Source organism: Oncorhynchus kisutch, linkage group LG2 (assembly GCF_002021735.2).
Source record: "Oncorhynchus kisutch isolate 150728-3 linkage group LG2, Okis_V2, whole genome shotgun sequence".
Taxonomy (NCBI): Eukaryota; Metazoa; Chordata; class Actinopteri; order Salmoniformes; family Salmonidae; genus Oncorhynchus; species Oncorhynchus kisutch.
In genome coordinates this window covers 24,489,592-24,505,752 of record NC_034175.2, presented here as the reverse complement: position 1 = coordinate 24,505,752, position 16,161 = coordinate 24,489,592, and positions in this window count along the sequence as shown.

Genomic DNA, 16,161 nt, shown 5'->3' with positions numbered 1-16,161 from the left:
TGGAGTCATAAAAAACTCAATCCACAAATTTCTTGTTAACAAACTATAGTTTTGGCAATTCGGTTAGGACATCTACTTTGTGCATGACACAAGTAATTTTTCCACCAATTGTTTACAGACAGATTATTTAACTTATAATTCACTATATCTGTCACATTTATTTCCTTTGTTTTGTTCATTATTTAGCATGGTCAGGGCGTGAGTTGGGGTGGGCAGTCTATGTTTGTTTTTCTATGATTTGGGTATTTCTATGTTTCGGCCTAGTATGGTTCTCAATCAGAGGCAGGTGTCATTAGTTGTCTCTGATTGAGAATCATACTTAGGTAGCCTGGGTTTCACTGTGTGTTTGTGGGTGATTGTTCCTGTCTTTGTGTTTGTGGCACCAGATAGGACTGTTTTGGTTTTTTCACGTTTCTTGTTTTGTAGATTGTTGTATTTTCATCTTTATTAAAGATGTACAAAACTAACCACGCTGCATTTTGGTCCGCCTCTCTTTCACCAGAAGAAAACCGTTACAATATCACAATTCCAGTGGGTCAGAAGTTTACATACACTACATTGACTATGTCTTTAAACAGCTTGGAAAATGCCAGAAAATTATGTCATGGCTTTAGAAGCTTCTGATGTGCTAATTGACATTATTTGAGTCATTTGGAGGTGTACCTGTGGATGTATTTCTAAACCTACCTTCAATCTCACTGCATCTTTGCTTGACATCATGGGAAAATCAAAAGAAATCAGCCAAGACCTCAGATAAAAGATTGTAGACCTCCACAAGTCAGGTTCATCCTTGGGAGCAATTTCCAAATGCCCGAAGGTGCCACGTTCATCTGTACAAACAATAGTACGCAAGTATAAACACCATGGGACCACACAGCCCTCATACCGCTCAGGAAGGAGACGCGTTCTGTCTCCTAGAGATTAAACACACTTTGGTGTGAAAAGTGCAAATCAATCCCAGAACAACATCAAAGGACCTTGTGAAGAAGCTGGAGGAAACAGGTACAAAATTATCTATATCCACAGTAAAACGAGTCCTATATTGACATAACCTGAGCCGCTGAGGCTACGGTTTGCAACTGCACATGGGGACAAATATTGTACTTTTTGGAGAAATGTTGCTTTGCTGCATGAGGGACTGGTGCACTTCACAAAATAGATGGCATCATGGGGTAGGAAAATTATGTACATATATTGAAGCAACATCTCAAGACATCAGTTAAAACTTGGTCACAAATGGGTCTTCCAAATGGACAATGACCCCAAGCATACTTCCACAGTTGTGGCAAAATGGCTTAAGGACAACAAAGTCAAGGTATTGGAGTGGCCATCACAAAGCCCTGACCTCAGTCCCATAGAACATTTGTGGGCAGAACTGAAAAAGCATGTGCGAGCAAGGAGGCCTACAAACCTGACTCAGTTACACCAGCTCTGTCAGGAGGAATGGGTCAAAATTCACCTTATTGTGGGAAGCTTGTGGAAGGCTATCCAAAATGTTTAACCCAAGTTAAACAATTTAAAGGCAATGCTACCAAATTGAGTGTATGTAAACTTCTGACTGGGAATGTGATGAAATAAATAAAAGTGAAATAAATCACTCTCAACTATTATTCTGACATTTCACATTCTTAATATAAAGTGGTGATCCTAACTGACCTAAGACAGGGAATTTTTACTAGGATTAAATGTCAGGAATTGTGAAAAACAGAGTTTAAATGTATTTGGCTAAGGTGAATGTAAACTTCCAACTTCAACTGTATGTGAGAATGCTGTTCATTGACTACAGCTCAGCAATAAACACCATATTGCCCACAAAGCTCATCACGCTGGGACTCAACACTCCAACTGGATCCTGGACTTCCTAACGGGCTGCCACCAGGTGGTAAGGGTAGGTAACAACATTTCTGCCACACTGATCCTCAACACTGGGGCCCTTTAGGGGTGACTGCTTAGTCCCCTCTTGTACTCCTTGTTCACCCACGACTGCGTGGCCAAGCACGACTCCAACACCATCATTAAGTTTGTTGACGACACAACAACGATGAGACAGGGAGGATGTCAGAGACCTGGCAGTGTGGTGCCAGGACAACAAACTCTCCCTCAATGTGAGCAAGACAATGGAGCTGATCATGGACTATAGGAAAAGGATTGTCGAACAGGTCGAGAGTTTCAAGGTCCTTGGTGTCCACATCACCAACGAACTATCATGGTCCAAACACACTTAGACAGTTGTGAAGAGGGCACAACAACACATTTTCCCCCTCAGTAGACTGGAAAAATTTGGCGCGGGTCCTCAGATCCTCAAAAGGTTTACAGCTGCACCATTGAGAGCATGCTGACCGGTTGCATCACTGCCTGGTATGGCAACTGCTCGGCATCTGATCATAAGGTGCTACAGAGGGTAGTGTGTACGGCCCAGTACATCACAAGGGGCCAAGCTTCCTGTCATCCAGGACCTATATACTAGGTGGTGTCAGAGGAAGGCCCAAAATATTGTCAGACTCCAGTCAACCAACTCATAGACTGTTCTCTCTGCTACTGCAAGGCAAGCGGTACCTGAGTGCCAAGTCTAGGCCCAAAAGGCTCCTTAACAGCGTCTAACCCAAGCCATAAGACTGCTAAACAATTAATCAAATGGCCACCCGGACTATTTATATTGACCCCCCCTCGGTGTTAATTATCTATGCATAGTCACTTTAGAAATTACCTCGACTAACCTGTACCCCCGTACATTGACTCGGTACCGGTACCCCTTTTATATAGCCTCGTTATTGTTATGTAATTTTCTTGTGTTCATTTTTGATTATTTTGCCATTTTTTACTTTAGTTTATTTACAAAATATTTTCTGGATTAAACTGGATTGTTGGTTAAGGGCTTCTAAGTAAGCATTTCCCGGTGAGGTCTACACCTGTTGTATTCGGCGCATGTGACAAGCACGATTAGATATGATTTAATGTAACATTTCCCAGCCATGTGGTAATGAATTACAGTATAAGTGTGTGCATTATAAAGTCTGGACCCCAATTCCCAGATTAGTTGTTGAAATTAAATGAAATGAGCTGTAATTGACTGGGCTTGTGATGATTAAAGAATGGAATAATGGAAGAACATTGAGTAACTTCTCGGAAAACTGAAATAAATGGGGTACTCCATCGCATTCTCATTAGTAAGGGGGGGGGGGGGCGCCATCCCACAACCCATGTTCAGCTCAAATTCACGGTTGACATTGGCGCATTTGTGAGAACTGTAAATGTAACATAATCAAGTTATAATGCATCATTTAGAATAATGACGAAGTAGATCTGATTTCATTAACATTTTGAAAATAAGTGTAGAGAGAGAGAGCCAAGTCATGCTTAGATGAGTCACTGTGTGTATGTGTGTGTCTCTGGGTTGCAACGGTTCAGTTACTTTGTCGTGTTTACTGTCATGGTGGAGCGCATCCTTCTCGAGCTAATGGAGGATGCTTTTGGTGGTTTTTGAAAAAGAAGATGCTGCTTTTAGGCTTTTTAATCGTCCTCCAGACTCTTGATGGAAAAAAAAGTGAAATGTAATGTCTCGTGACATTATGACTTGGGGGTTGGCTGTGTGTCAGTGGACACTAATGAATTGGCACTGTCAGTGGTGTGAACTCTGGACCCGGCAGAGAGGATGTGCTTAGTGGCCTCGCTGAAGCATGTCAGCGAGCCGGACCAAGTGAAGTGGTAAGATAGAATAAGAGAAGGAGAAGAAAATAAATCCTGGGGAGCAAAACAACTTACTCATTGGATATTTTAAAGATCAGTGATTGGATCAGTTAGCTGTAGGAGATATGCCACTGGCCCCATGGCCCATGAATGTGGGGATTTCGTTCACACTGCATGGACTTGATATCTGTGTCTTGTCGCAGACGCCTACAGACCGTGATGAGTAGACTTTAAATAATTTGGCTTGCCACCAAGGAGCATGTTCTCGCTCTCTCCCTTCCCCTCTCTCTTCCCCTCTCCCTTTTCTCTTACTCGCTCTCCTTACCTTCTCCTCTCTCGCTCTCTCTCTCTCTCCTTACCCTGTACAGGACTGTTTCGCTAACACAGACTAGATTATGTTCCACGATTTGTTCAATATCATTGAGGAGTTTACCACATACAGTGCATTTGGGGAGTATTCTGACCCTTTGACTTTTTCCACATTTTATTAAGTTACAACCTTAGTTTAAAATTGATTTAAATAAAAAAATTATATGGCAGCGATTACAACCTGGAGGAAACCTGGCACCAACCCTACAGTGAAGCATGGTGGTGGCAGCATCATGGGGATGTTATTTCAGGATCGAGGGAAAAATTTACGAGGCAAAGTACAGAGAGATCCTTGATGAAAACCTGCTCTAGAGCGCTCAGGACCACTGGCTGGGGGTGAAGGTTCACCTTCAAACAAGAGAACTACCCTAAGCACACAGCCAATACAAAGCAAGAGTGGCTTCGCGACAAGTCTCTGGGTGTCCTTGAGTGGCCCAGCCAGAGCCCAGAGTCAAACCCGATCACCTAAAAATATCTGTGCAGCAACGCTCCCCATCCAACCTGACAAAGCTTGAGAGGATGTGCAGAGAAGAATGGGAGAAACTCCCCAAATACAGGTGTACCAAGTTTGTACCAAGAAGACTCGAGACCTTAATCACTGCCAAAGGTGCTTCAACAAAGTAGAACAGAGTAAAGGGTCTGAATAATTATGTAAATGTAATATTTCAGTTTTATTTTTAATACACTTGCAAACATTTCTAAAATCCTGTTTTTGCTTTTCCATTATGGGGTATTGTGTATTTTTTTTAATAAGGCTGTAACGTAACAAAATTTAGAAAAAGTTAAGGAGTCTGAATACTTTTCGAATTCACTGTCTTACTCAATTACCGTGTCCTGGCACTCGTTTGTGTTGCGACGTTATCGTAACTCAATGTTTATTTATTCTTTCTGTTATCTTTCTATTAATATTTTTTTTTCACTCTGCATTGTTGGGAAGGACCCATAAGCATTTTACTGTTAGTGTACACCTGTAGTTTACGAAGCATGTGACAAATCCAATTTAATTTGACAAAAACTCATTTGAAACGGCCAACTTGTCAGGGAGACAGAGGGAAAGGAGACTGGTTGATGGATGAATTACAGACATACCGAAGGAAAGAAAAGTAGGAATGAACTAAGACACATCAGAGAGGGCAGATAAAGAGGAGAGCGGGATAGAGAGTGTCCTCTTAGGAAAGTGGCTGGATAGTTCTTAATGGCGAGTAAGAGTGCTTCTGGGTGGCTCTATCTAGAGAATTGCCACCCCTGAAACTAGGCTACAAACCCTACTGTTTAGTATAAGCACAGTACATTGGATGGGTGTTCACCAACACGGTAAGGCATTCACTCAGTTGTGAAAATAATGTTAAATCATGCTAAATGTGTATGTAAGCTATGCAATGTTATTTTTGATGGTCTGTAGTTAGAAAAAGGCCTGATGCCAACTTGTCAGTAAACTTTTGAAATGTCGACAAAACAAAATACGCTAGACAAGGTGGGATATTTTTGTGTCAGTAAAATTAATGATGCAAGAAATAGGGGTGGAAACGTTTTGATGTGCAAATAGTGATATAACAACCATCATATCAAAGTAAACTTGGGAGTCAAGCTTTATGTTGTGTGGTCCTCCCACTACAATTCAGGAAAGCATGCAGTGTATTAGGCTACAGATTAAATAGGTTATGATGAACACAAAGTGGTGAATGTGCACGTGACAAGCTTGATGCATTTTTCCAATAAATATTGAGGGTCTTGATGGTGACATGATGATCGATGCTTGGCTGCCATTAATCGAAAACATTTCCCCCCCCTCTTTTGTCCATAATAATCTCATCATGTAGGTAGCCTACCCGCACTGTGTCTGCGATCTGTTGACTAGAGCGCACGTGCCAACATCAGAGTGGGCACATTTGCTTCATAATGCAATTGTTTTGGCAACAAAACTGTCAGTAGAGTTGGAAATGCGATGAAACCCATTGTTTTTTATTCGGTACATGGGAATTTAACCGCAAAGGTAACTTTTATCTGCATTACATCATCACGCACAGCCTTTTATCCACAACAATTCGATGGAAACACATCTCTGGTGGGAAAATGCACGTATTGTTTTTAGGCAGATTATAGAATGTTTGCATGCATGTCATAAAAATGGTTCGAAACCTAGCTATCTACACCATTTTCTCCTCTCAAAACTTTCCTCCTTCTCCCTGAGAAAGTTTGGAGTGGACGGGTGGGCGGGGCAGCTGTTGGTTCAGGTGAGCACGGAGCGAAGCATCTTAGGATAGAGGTTCCACTCTGCATTGAATCCCAGTCACACAATGCACGTGGGGCTCCACCATATGATTTCAATTTTCATTACCCTCCTGTAATAAATGCGGTGTGAATCCTCAGAGGCCGTGGCAGGCAAAAAATACATCTGATCATGAATAAACGATGTCCCACTGGAGGGTGGGCTCCTCCTTTGCGAGTGAAGATTGACTCCTCCAAGATAGGCCACATCAGCCTCAAGGAACGGAAACAGAACTAGAATCCCGAAAGGTGTTCTGCTGACATTGCAGACTTTCTTTATAGTAGCCTATCCCCCCCCCACCCCGCCCAGCCAATCTGTGAAGCTGTATATAATAATAATACCTATTCTATGCAGTGTGACTGCAAGCTTTCCTAGCTATCAAATTCCCTGAGGTCAGCACTTTTATAATTCCAACAACATAGGGGATCTTAGACACAGAAGCTTTCTGTCATCGCTGGCTCGCTCTCTGCGTCTTGTCCCTCTGCCAGTCAGCGACATTCACTGCTTTGTGTTTGTTTTCTCTTACATGCCTCATGACTTATTAGAAATTGCCTGCTTGATTTAAATTAGGTTGAAATAGAATGAGAGTGATTCATTTTTCATTCTGTTCCCAATGTAGGAGGCGATCTATCAATCTATAAATGATCTATCAATGAATGTGCTTCATTCCGCGACAAGTAAACCTGGGTAATTATATAAAAAAACAATACATTTTTCTACTGCCCTAAGGTGATCTATCAATGATGGTACTTCACTTGACAACAGATAAACTGCAGCAACTCCCACACAGAATACAACTAGCATCCAATACAGTTACCACTTACTGTGATAATATGCACAGAGGTCTCTGGGGGTAAACACTTTATTTACAAATTGGCAGAAGCCACCGGTGTGTCCTCAAAGAGGACTATTAGATAGACCATTGAGTCCTCTCTCCTCTCCATCCTCCGCAGCAGATGGGGTGGTGGTCTGTGATCTGTGGAGGCAATTTTGTGCATGGCTGCCATGCCACGTCCTGGTGTGACATCTCATGCTGGTATCCGGGCTGTACCCTGACCTTCAGACACCACTGATGTGCAGCTGTTTGGCTGGGGAAGCACACACACTCTGAGGGGTGGGAATGAAGAGAGAGAAAAAAGGTTTTGATTAGTGACTTTTGTGTTAGCACCATTGGGAGATGGTCACAATAGTGATTAGCAAAGACTAATAATTGATAAAAATGTGCTTTGTAGTGTTATTGTTGTGTTAACTGGCTGGGGAAGCACACACTATTGGGCGGAAGAACACAAACAGGTTTGTGTTAGCGACTTTTGTGTTGGCACCCTTTTGTGTTGGCACCCTTTTGTGTTGGCACCATTGGGAGATGCACAATGTCGTGATTAGCCGAAGGGTGATAATTGATAAAAACGAGCATTGTAGTGGTTGTGTTGTGCTGGAGAATCTTTTAACAATACGTCTCTGAGGATTGGAGTGCTATTGTTCCCTGACTTTCACCAGCAAGTGAGAGGGGCCGAGAAGAATATGAATATCAAAGGGGAGGATTGTACGAACAATAGCTAATTATATGTGTTTCCCAATGTAACATCTCCAACCTGGACATGTGAAACCTCTAGTGGTTTTTGAATATAGTCATTTGTAATTATCAAGTGATTTAACTGATTACTTTACACATCCCAAAACTGTTTTCATATATATGAAAAACCAGGGTCATAAACTGTCCTTGTTCAAGTGATTGCTGACTATACTCTCCCAGTCATTTCACAGAACTACGTTCTATTTCTGTTGAAGCCGATAATGAGTGTTGTGGATTGTTACATGTTCTCTCCTCGTTTTCTCTGCATCTCTTTCCATTCTTTCACATATGGGAAACACCAGTGATACATATAGGATGATATATGCAGGTATGTGTTATAGCATACAGATGGTTTACCATAGGTATATATAGGTATGTCTTACCGTAGTCTATGCATATTGTCATGACATTTCAAATCATAGTGATTTGAAAGCTGTGGATGGTAACCTATGGCCTAGTGCACATTCCCATTTTGACTTTCTGGGAAAAGTGATTACAGGCTAGACTTACACTTCAGCTTCTTCACTGGTATTGTGCAGCCTGTCATACATACACACACACACACACACACACACACACACACACACACACACACACACACACACACACACACACACACACACACACACACACACACACACACACACACACACACACACACACACACAGGCATAGGCACATACATGCAAGTGCACACACACCCACACAGCCCCCCACGTTCCACACAAACACTTGATATTTATTGGGGCAGAGTGGGAGGGCACATAACACCCAAAGAGACGCTTCCTCCTTGGGGAGAGATCACCTCTCATTACTACTGGGATTGACAGTCAGCCCCATCCTGTCCAGGGGGAGCCCAAAACAAATGAGAGAATAATTCAAAGAAGCGCTTGGCTTCCTGTCTGCACGGCATACAGACCGAGGGAGACTTTGTGGTGTTTGTGCATGGTGTTTGTACAACAAATGGGCAAAGACAAACACCAAGGCAGCACATTTAGACTCATTCATACATGATCTGAACAACAGCCCTGTACATTTTTTGGGTTGTCGTATATATTGTGTTGAGGTTGATTGGAAATGTGCATCAAGTGTGATAATCACTATGGTATACTGTGTAAACTAGAATATACAGTTCCAAACAAATTAAAGGTTCTTGGTTGAATTGGCTGCAGTAGTATTCAACAGCTTTATTGTAACCTGATGCATCTTAGACCAGGGGTATTCAAATCTTACTGAGAATACTACTCACCTAGTGTCCCAGGTCTAAATCAGTCCCTGATTAGAGGAGAAGAATGTGTAAAAAAGCAGTGGAACTGCCAGATTTGAATTTGAAGGTCCTAGACTATCGACAATCCATGCTATAACAACTTCTCTCTAAATCACCATAATCCTCCAAAAACCAACAACAAACCTATTGCACATTTTTCTCAAAGGAAAGTATTTCATGGCAGCCCAATTTAGCAGAGACATGTCAGCTCTCAGAGCCTGAATGTGGATGGTTGGAGGGTATAGGAGGCAGTGCTGCTATACTATCCAGTCTCTGACAAGGAGGTGTGTTTGTATGTATGTATGTGTGTGTGTGTGGAGGTAATGCTGCTATACCATCCTGAATCAGACAGTGAGGTGTGTGTGTGTGTTTGTATGTATGTATGTGTGTGTATGTGTGTGTGTGTGTGTGTGTGTGTGTGCGTGTGCGTGTGGAGGCAATGCTGCTATACCATCCTGTATCAGACAGTGAGGTGTGTGTGTGTGTGTGTGTGTGTGTGTGTGTGTGTGTGTGTGTGTGTGTGTGTGTGTGTGTGTGTGTGTGTGTGTGTGTGTGTGTGTGTGTGTGTGTGTGTGTGTGTGTGTGTGTGTGTGTAAAGCCCCAACCGGCAGACCAACTCGTTACGGAGAGGACAGACTGTTTTTTTTGTTCACTACATAGTAGCTCTCCCTGACAGTCTTTCTGCCTGGAGCCAAACAAACAGAGGCGGTAACAATGCCAGATATCTCCGGATCTCTACTCGCTCTCTGAGATGTTGAAGGACCAACAGCTTTGATGTTTGGCCTCACTGCTTTGCTTTTTTATCCTCGGGTGGTGAACCGTGAGTGAGGATTTGTGGTAACAGTATGAGTCTCGTAGTTTAAGTGTGTGCATTGTATTGGATTTTTTTCATGTGGAACATGTTCATTTCCCTGACCTTCATGTTCCTGATTTAAACAACAACATATAGACTGAGTAACAGACTGATTCTGCCCAATATATGCTCTCGATACAGTATACTACTCAAGAGTGGCATATTATCAATATATTTAAAAAAACATATGGTCTTTCTGTGATCATTTCCGGTGTGTAAAATATCAATTAAATACCATATCGTTAACAGCATGTACTTCCTTGCTAGTGACTGGTGTGCACCAGATGCACCAAAAACACACCTGCAAGTCACCCATAAATCAAGTCCACGCTTGTATATTTTTTTTATAACTACAGCTGCAAGGAACTAGACCGATTTGCAAAAGATTACTGGAAGATCAGCTGATTCTCAACTTATTCACCAATTTATTCGGTAGCCCAGATGATCCAACAGGCAGAGCTTGGAGTATTGCATCCCATACCACAAACATACTATAAATAATTAAATAAATAAATAAATAAATAATGACACTATAGCTAGAATCCATCCTCAGTGCTTTTAGGGGCTCATGTTGGCTTTTCTCAAATACCGCTCAGCTATTGCAATAACTTACGGCTGCGTTGGTTCTGATAAACTATGAGCATGAGAGTTTTCAGACATTTGTATCTAACCAGACTATAGGTGGATTGGTTCATCAAAAGAATGCCTACAATGCAGTCCAAATTTGTCAACGGTGTCCATATTAGAACAGCCTCAGAGTTGTAAGGAAGACATTAATCATGAATTCCTAGATTGAGTCATATCCAGGTTTCCTTCCTTTATCAGTTATCTCAGTGATGTCCGAGATGAAAGGGATCTCTCTCCTCCCCTCATCCCTCATTCTTTGACCAAATCTATTCTTCCCCCTCCAGGATATCCTGACATCTACTGTATGCTACCTCCCCAAAGCAGTTGGAACAGGTTGAGGCTAAAATATTGATTCCTGAAGCCAGTAATGAAGCTGTAATAGAATGAGGTAGATGAACCCAGTCCAAATTCTGGGCGAGAGGGTCATATGGCGCCGAGAAAGGTGTGCTATGGTGTCCAACGTGGGGACATCAGAGCCATCGCGCTTGTTATTTTTATAAGGTCAACTCAATTATGTAGCGACCCCAGGTAATTATTCAATCCGCAAAGTTAATAAACACTGGAGGGGATGCTGCTTACCGACACCTCCGAGAGGGACTTTGTCACTTGCAATTCAAATTACGGGCCTGACTCAGAGGTACAGAGATGCTGAAAATAGAAGACAGGTAATGATCTATTGCTTAAGAGAGAACGGTGGGAGAAAAAAGGAGCTTGTCAGGGAGTTGAGAGGGAGGGGTGGTTATTTAGCAACATATTTTTCCACATCTGTGTTCAAAAACAAAGGGAAGAACAAATGAAAGTACCTCTGGAATTACTGAGGGAGCTGGCACACTTGTTTTCTGCACTCACTGTTGGAATAGAACAGTTGTCGGCAAGTAATTTATTCTAACCATCCTCCCTTTGCCATTTCACATTCTTCCCCCAGTGATATACAGTGCCTTTTTTCCAGTGGAATTCCAAATGACAAATACTGCACATTTATATAAAGTTGAGAGGTGGTATTTAGAACACAGTTAGATACAACACAGGCCCTCAAGTCTTAATTCAAATTCCAATGGGAAGATGGTGAATGAGGGTATCCTGGGATAAGTTATGCAATACATGTATAAATCATGCAAATGTTATGTATTGAATATGACTTCATCATCCGAGTGTTGTACATTGATAGTAGGCACTGTCATCACCTCGAGTAGTCCACTTCACCAGCGTTTTTTGAATACCGAATGCCTAAATATTTTATTTTGCCTTGCTTTTGTGCGAAAAGTGCAACTCAATTCCAGAACAACAGCAAATGACCTTGTGAAGATGTTGGAGGAAACAGATACAAAAGTATCTAATATCCACAGTAAAACTAGTCCTATTTTGAATTGTTTAATTCAAACACTTTACTATTTATCTGTACATGGAATTAATGCCACGGGCACTATCTGATGCCACGGGCACTATCTGATGTGTGGAGACATTTCATTGCAGCTAATGTAGAAGGAAAAGCTGTGTGCATTTGCAAATACTGTGCCAAATCATATGTGAAGAATGCAACAAAGATGCAGAATCATCTGGCCAATTGCATAAAGTTCCCTCAACGCTCACAACAAGCAACCTCTGACTAAGGTCGCACTACTTCTATTCGAGGTGAAAATGATGAATCAGACACCTTATCAATAGCAACTGCTCATGGTCCTCCTGGAATCAGAAGTTTTTTTAGACTCAATGGAGGAACATAGTCAGAGAAATGCTGATGAATGTCTTGCTCGAGCTGTGTATGTAACTGGTTCACCTCTGATGCTCACAGGCAATGTGTATTGGAAGAGATTTCTGAATGTTCTTCGCCCAGCATGCACCCCTCCAACCAGACATGCTTTATCTACTCCATAGCTGGAGTTCAACAGACTTCAAGTGAAGGTCAAGCAAGTCATAGAGCAAGCAGACTGTATTGCAACCATCTCTGATGGGTGGTTGAATGTTCGTGGGCAAGGAATAATTAACTACATCATCTCCACCCCTCAACCAGTATTCTACAAGAACACAGACACAAGGGACAACAGAGACACTGGTCTCTACATTGCAGATGAGCTGAAGGCAGTCAATCAATCACCTTGGACCACAGAATGTATTTGCACTGGTGACAGACAATGCTGCGAACATGAAGGCTGCTTGGTCTAAAGTGGAGGAGTCCTACCCTCACATCACACCCATTGGCTGTGCTGCTCATGCATTGAATCTGCTCCTCAAGGACACTATGACACTGTAAACAATGGAGAGACAATGAAATGGTTAGGTATGTGAAGGTTCATCAAGCTATAGCAGCAATCTATCTCACCAAGCAAAGTGAGAAGAATAAGAGCACCACATTGAAGCTGCTCAGCAACTCCCGTTGTGGTGGTGTTGTCATCATGTTTGACAGTCTCCTGGAGGGGAAGGAGTCTCTCCAAGAAATGACCATATCACAGTCTGCCGATATGGACAGCCCCATCAAGTGAGAGAGAGTGGTGAGCAGCCCGGAACTCCTGTAACCTCTTGCAGTAGCCATTGCACGGATTGAGGGAGACAATGCCATTCTGTCTGATGTTCAGACTCTGCTTGCAGATGTAAGAGAAGAAATCCGTACTGCCCTGCCCACTTCACTGTTGCTCCAAGCAGAGGATACTGCAGTTCTGAAATGCATCAAGAAGCGTGAAGACCTCTGCCTGAAGCCCATACACGCCACATTGTGCATGTTGGACCCCAAGTATGCTGGCAAGAGCATCCTGTCTGGTGCAGAGATCATCAAGGCCTATGGTGTCATCACTACCATGTCTCGACACCTTGGCCTGGATGAAGGCAAGGTGCTTGGCAGTCTGGCTAAGTACACTTTCAAGCAAGAGCTTTGGGATGGGGATGCAATATGGCAATCGTGCCAACATATCTCATCAGTCATCTGGTGGAAGGGACTTTGTGGATCCGAGGCTCTTTCCCCTGTTGCCTCCATCATTCTCCAAATCCCACCAACATCAGCTGCCTCAGAGCAAAACTGGTCCTTGTTTGGGAACACACACTCAACAGGCTGACCAATACAAGGGTGGAAAAATTGGTGGCCACCCTTGCATATTTGAGGCTTTTTGAGCATGACAACGAGCCATCCTCAACAAGGTTGGAAAGTGACAGTGATGATGAGGCCTCAGTCTGATGTTTAAGAGGTGGACATTGAGGAGGTACAGGGAGAAGACATGGAATACTGAGAGGAAGACAACCAAACCTTTAGTGTCTAGACTATCATTTTACAGATGTCTGTTTAAAACATTGTTGGGAGATGCAATAGATTATTGCGGATCATTTAATATTCCCTTTCTTTTGTTGTTCATTGTTTTCACCTCTGAATATTCCCCAAAATGTGCAACCCTACTGGAGTCTTTTGCATTTTTTAGGGCCTTCCTCTGACACCGCCTGGTATAGAGGACCTAGACAGCAGGAAACTTGGCCCCAGTGATGTACTGGGCCGTAGGCACTACCCTCCATAGTGTCTTGATGTTGCCATACCAGGCGGTGATGCAATCAGTCATGCTCTTGATGGTGCAGCTGTCAAACTTTTTGAAGATCTGAGGACCCATGCCAAATATTTTCAGTCTCCTGAGGGGGAAAATGCATTGTCGTGCCCTCTTCACCCTGGGGCGGCAGGGTAGCCTAGTGGTTAGAGTGTAGGACTTGTAACCCGAAAGCTGACACGGTACACATCTGTTGTTCTGCCCCTGAACAGGCAGTTAACCCATTGTTCTTAGGCTGTCATTGAAAATAAGAATTTGTTCTTAACTGACTTGCGTAGGAAAATAAATGTAAAAAATAAACCCCTGTGTTTGGACCAGGATAGTTTGTTGGTGATGTGGACACCAAGCAACTTGAAGCTCCACCACAGCTCCGTCGATGAAAATCGGGGTGTGCTCTGCCTTCCTTTTCCTCTAGTCCACAATCATTTCCTTTGTCTTGATCACATTGTTGATCACGAGAGGTTGTTATCCTGGCACCAAACTGTGTACAAGTGTACTGACAAGGGACTAAATGATTCCATCTGCATCAGAAAGTAATAGTGTCAACTTCATCTTCTGGATGCATTCATTGTGATTTTCATTAAATGCATTTGTAAGTACTTAGCTACAGTCTTACTGCTAAAACAAATGATGCAGGGAGTTGGTGTATCATTTACATTTTCTCTGTCAATGTAACAAATATGTAGACAGGGCTTGTATTCAATGCAAAGTTTATTTGCTCTGGAGACCGAGGTGAGTTTACTGTACACAGCAGTATGCAGGAACAGTTAAGGCAATGTATACATTAGAAGAAAAATATACTACTACTAAATACTACAGTTCTAAAAAGGGAAACTGTTTGGGTGGTGCAGTGAGGTTTTCAAAGTCACTTTTATACAAGGGGAGATGTTATGGACATTTCACATCTCCTGTTGAATTGCTCAAATGGCCCCAACAACACATGTAGGCAAGGGGATTCAGTTTCATGTGACTAGCTTCTCTCCACGTAGAACAAACTCCCCAAAAGATCTGTAGGTCACCAAGTGTTATTGTATGAAAGAGAATGACAAAAATGCTATTAGACTAAACAATACTGCCTCATGTGAAAAGAGAGCTTAGCTATATTGCTAGCTAGCTACCGACAGCAAAACCATTTACTCGTATGTCATATGTTTGTATGTAAAAGAACATAAAATCCTGTTTTGTTGTCCAGCTCTTCTTGGAAAGAGGAATCATCAGAAGCAGCCATTGTAATTATTTTGCTAGCCATCTCAGATAGACTCCCTGTGAACCTTTAGAAACTAGCACCACCCCCATTTTAAAAAGGCTGCCTTCGAGTGTCGGAATAAGGAAGTAGGGCTCTCGTCAGGCTGTAGTCTTTAAAAAGCCAGGTGAAATGGGTCAAATGGCAGACAGGAATATTGTTGAGACAAGTACAATTGCTCTATTGAACAATGACTACCATATATACTTGCTGCATGATTGTGCAATCTGCGAAACACAAAGGCCCAATAATTGCTACAAAACGCCATACATTTTTTTTAGATATATATATATATTTTTTTATTTCACCTTTATTTAACCAGGTAGGCCAGTTGAGCACAAATTCACATTTACGACTGCGACCTGGCCAAGATAAAGCAATCTTTAGATCAGACAACAGGCTCAATCAACCAATGACGTTTTTGGCTGAAATCTCCCGGCATGAAAATCTCCAAAATACCACTATGGTGCATAATTATGGTTGAAACCCCCCCATCACTCATAATTATGTAGGGAGAAAAACACCCGAAATAGTATCTAGTGGTGAAGTTTCTCTTTAACAAAATTATTGCTTCAACTGTCACACCAGGTGACTCATTGTGCGATTAAAGAGTCCTTGGAAGGATTCTTATACGATAGTGAACCTAAAGTGGAATACTTAGGGAGGAAATGGGCCGATGAAAGTTTATGAACCGTCTCCATGGCTGCATCCCTACAGTATATACCCATAAACAGACTATGGAACCCCCCTTT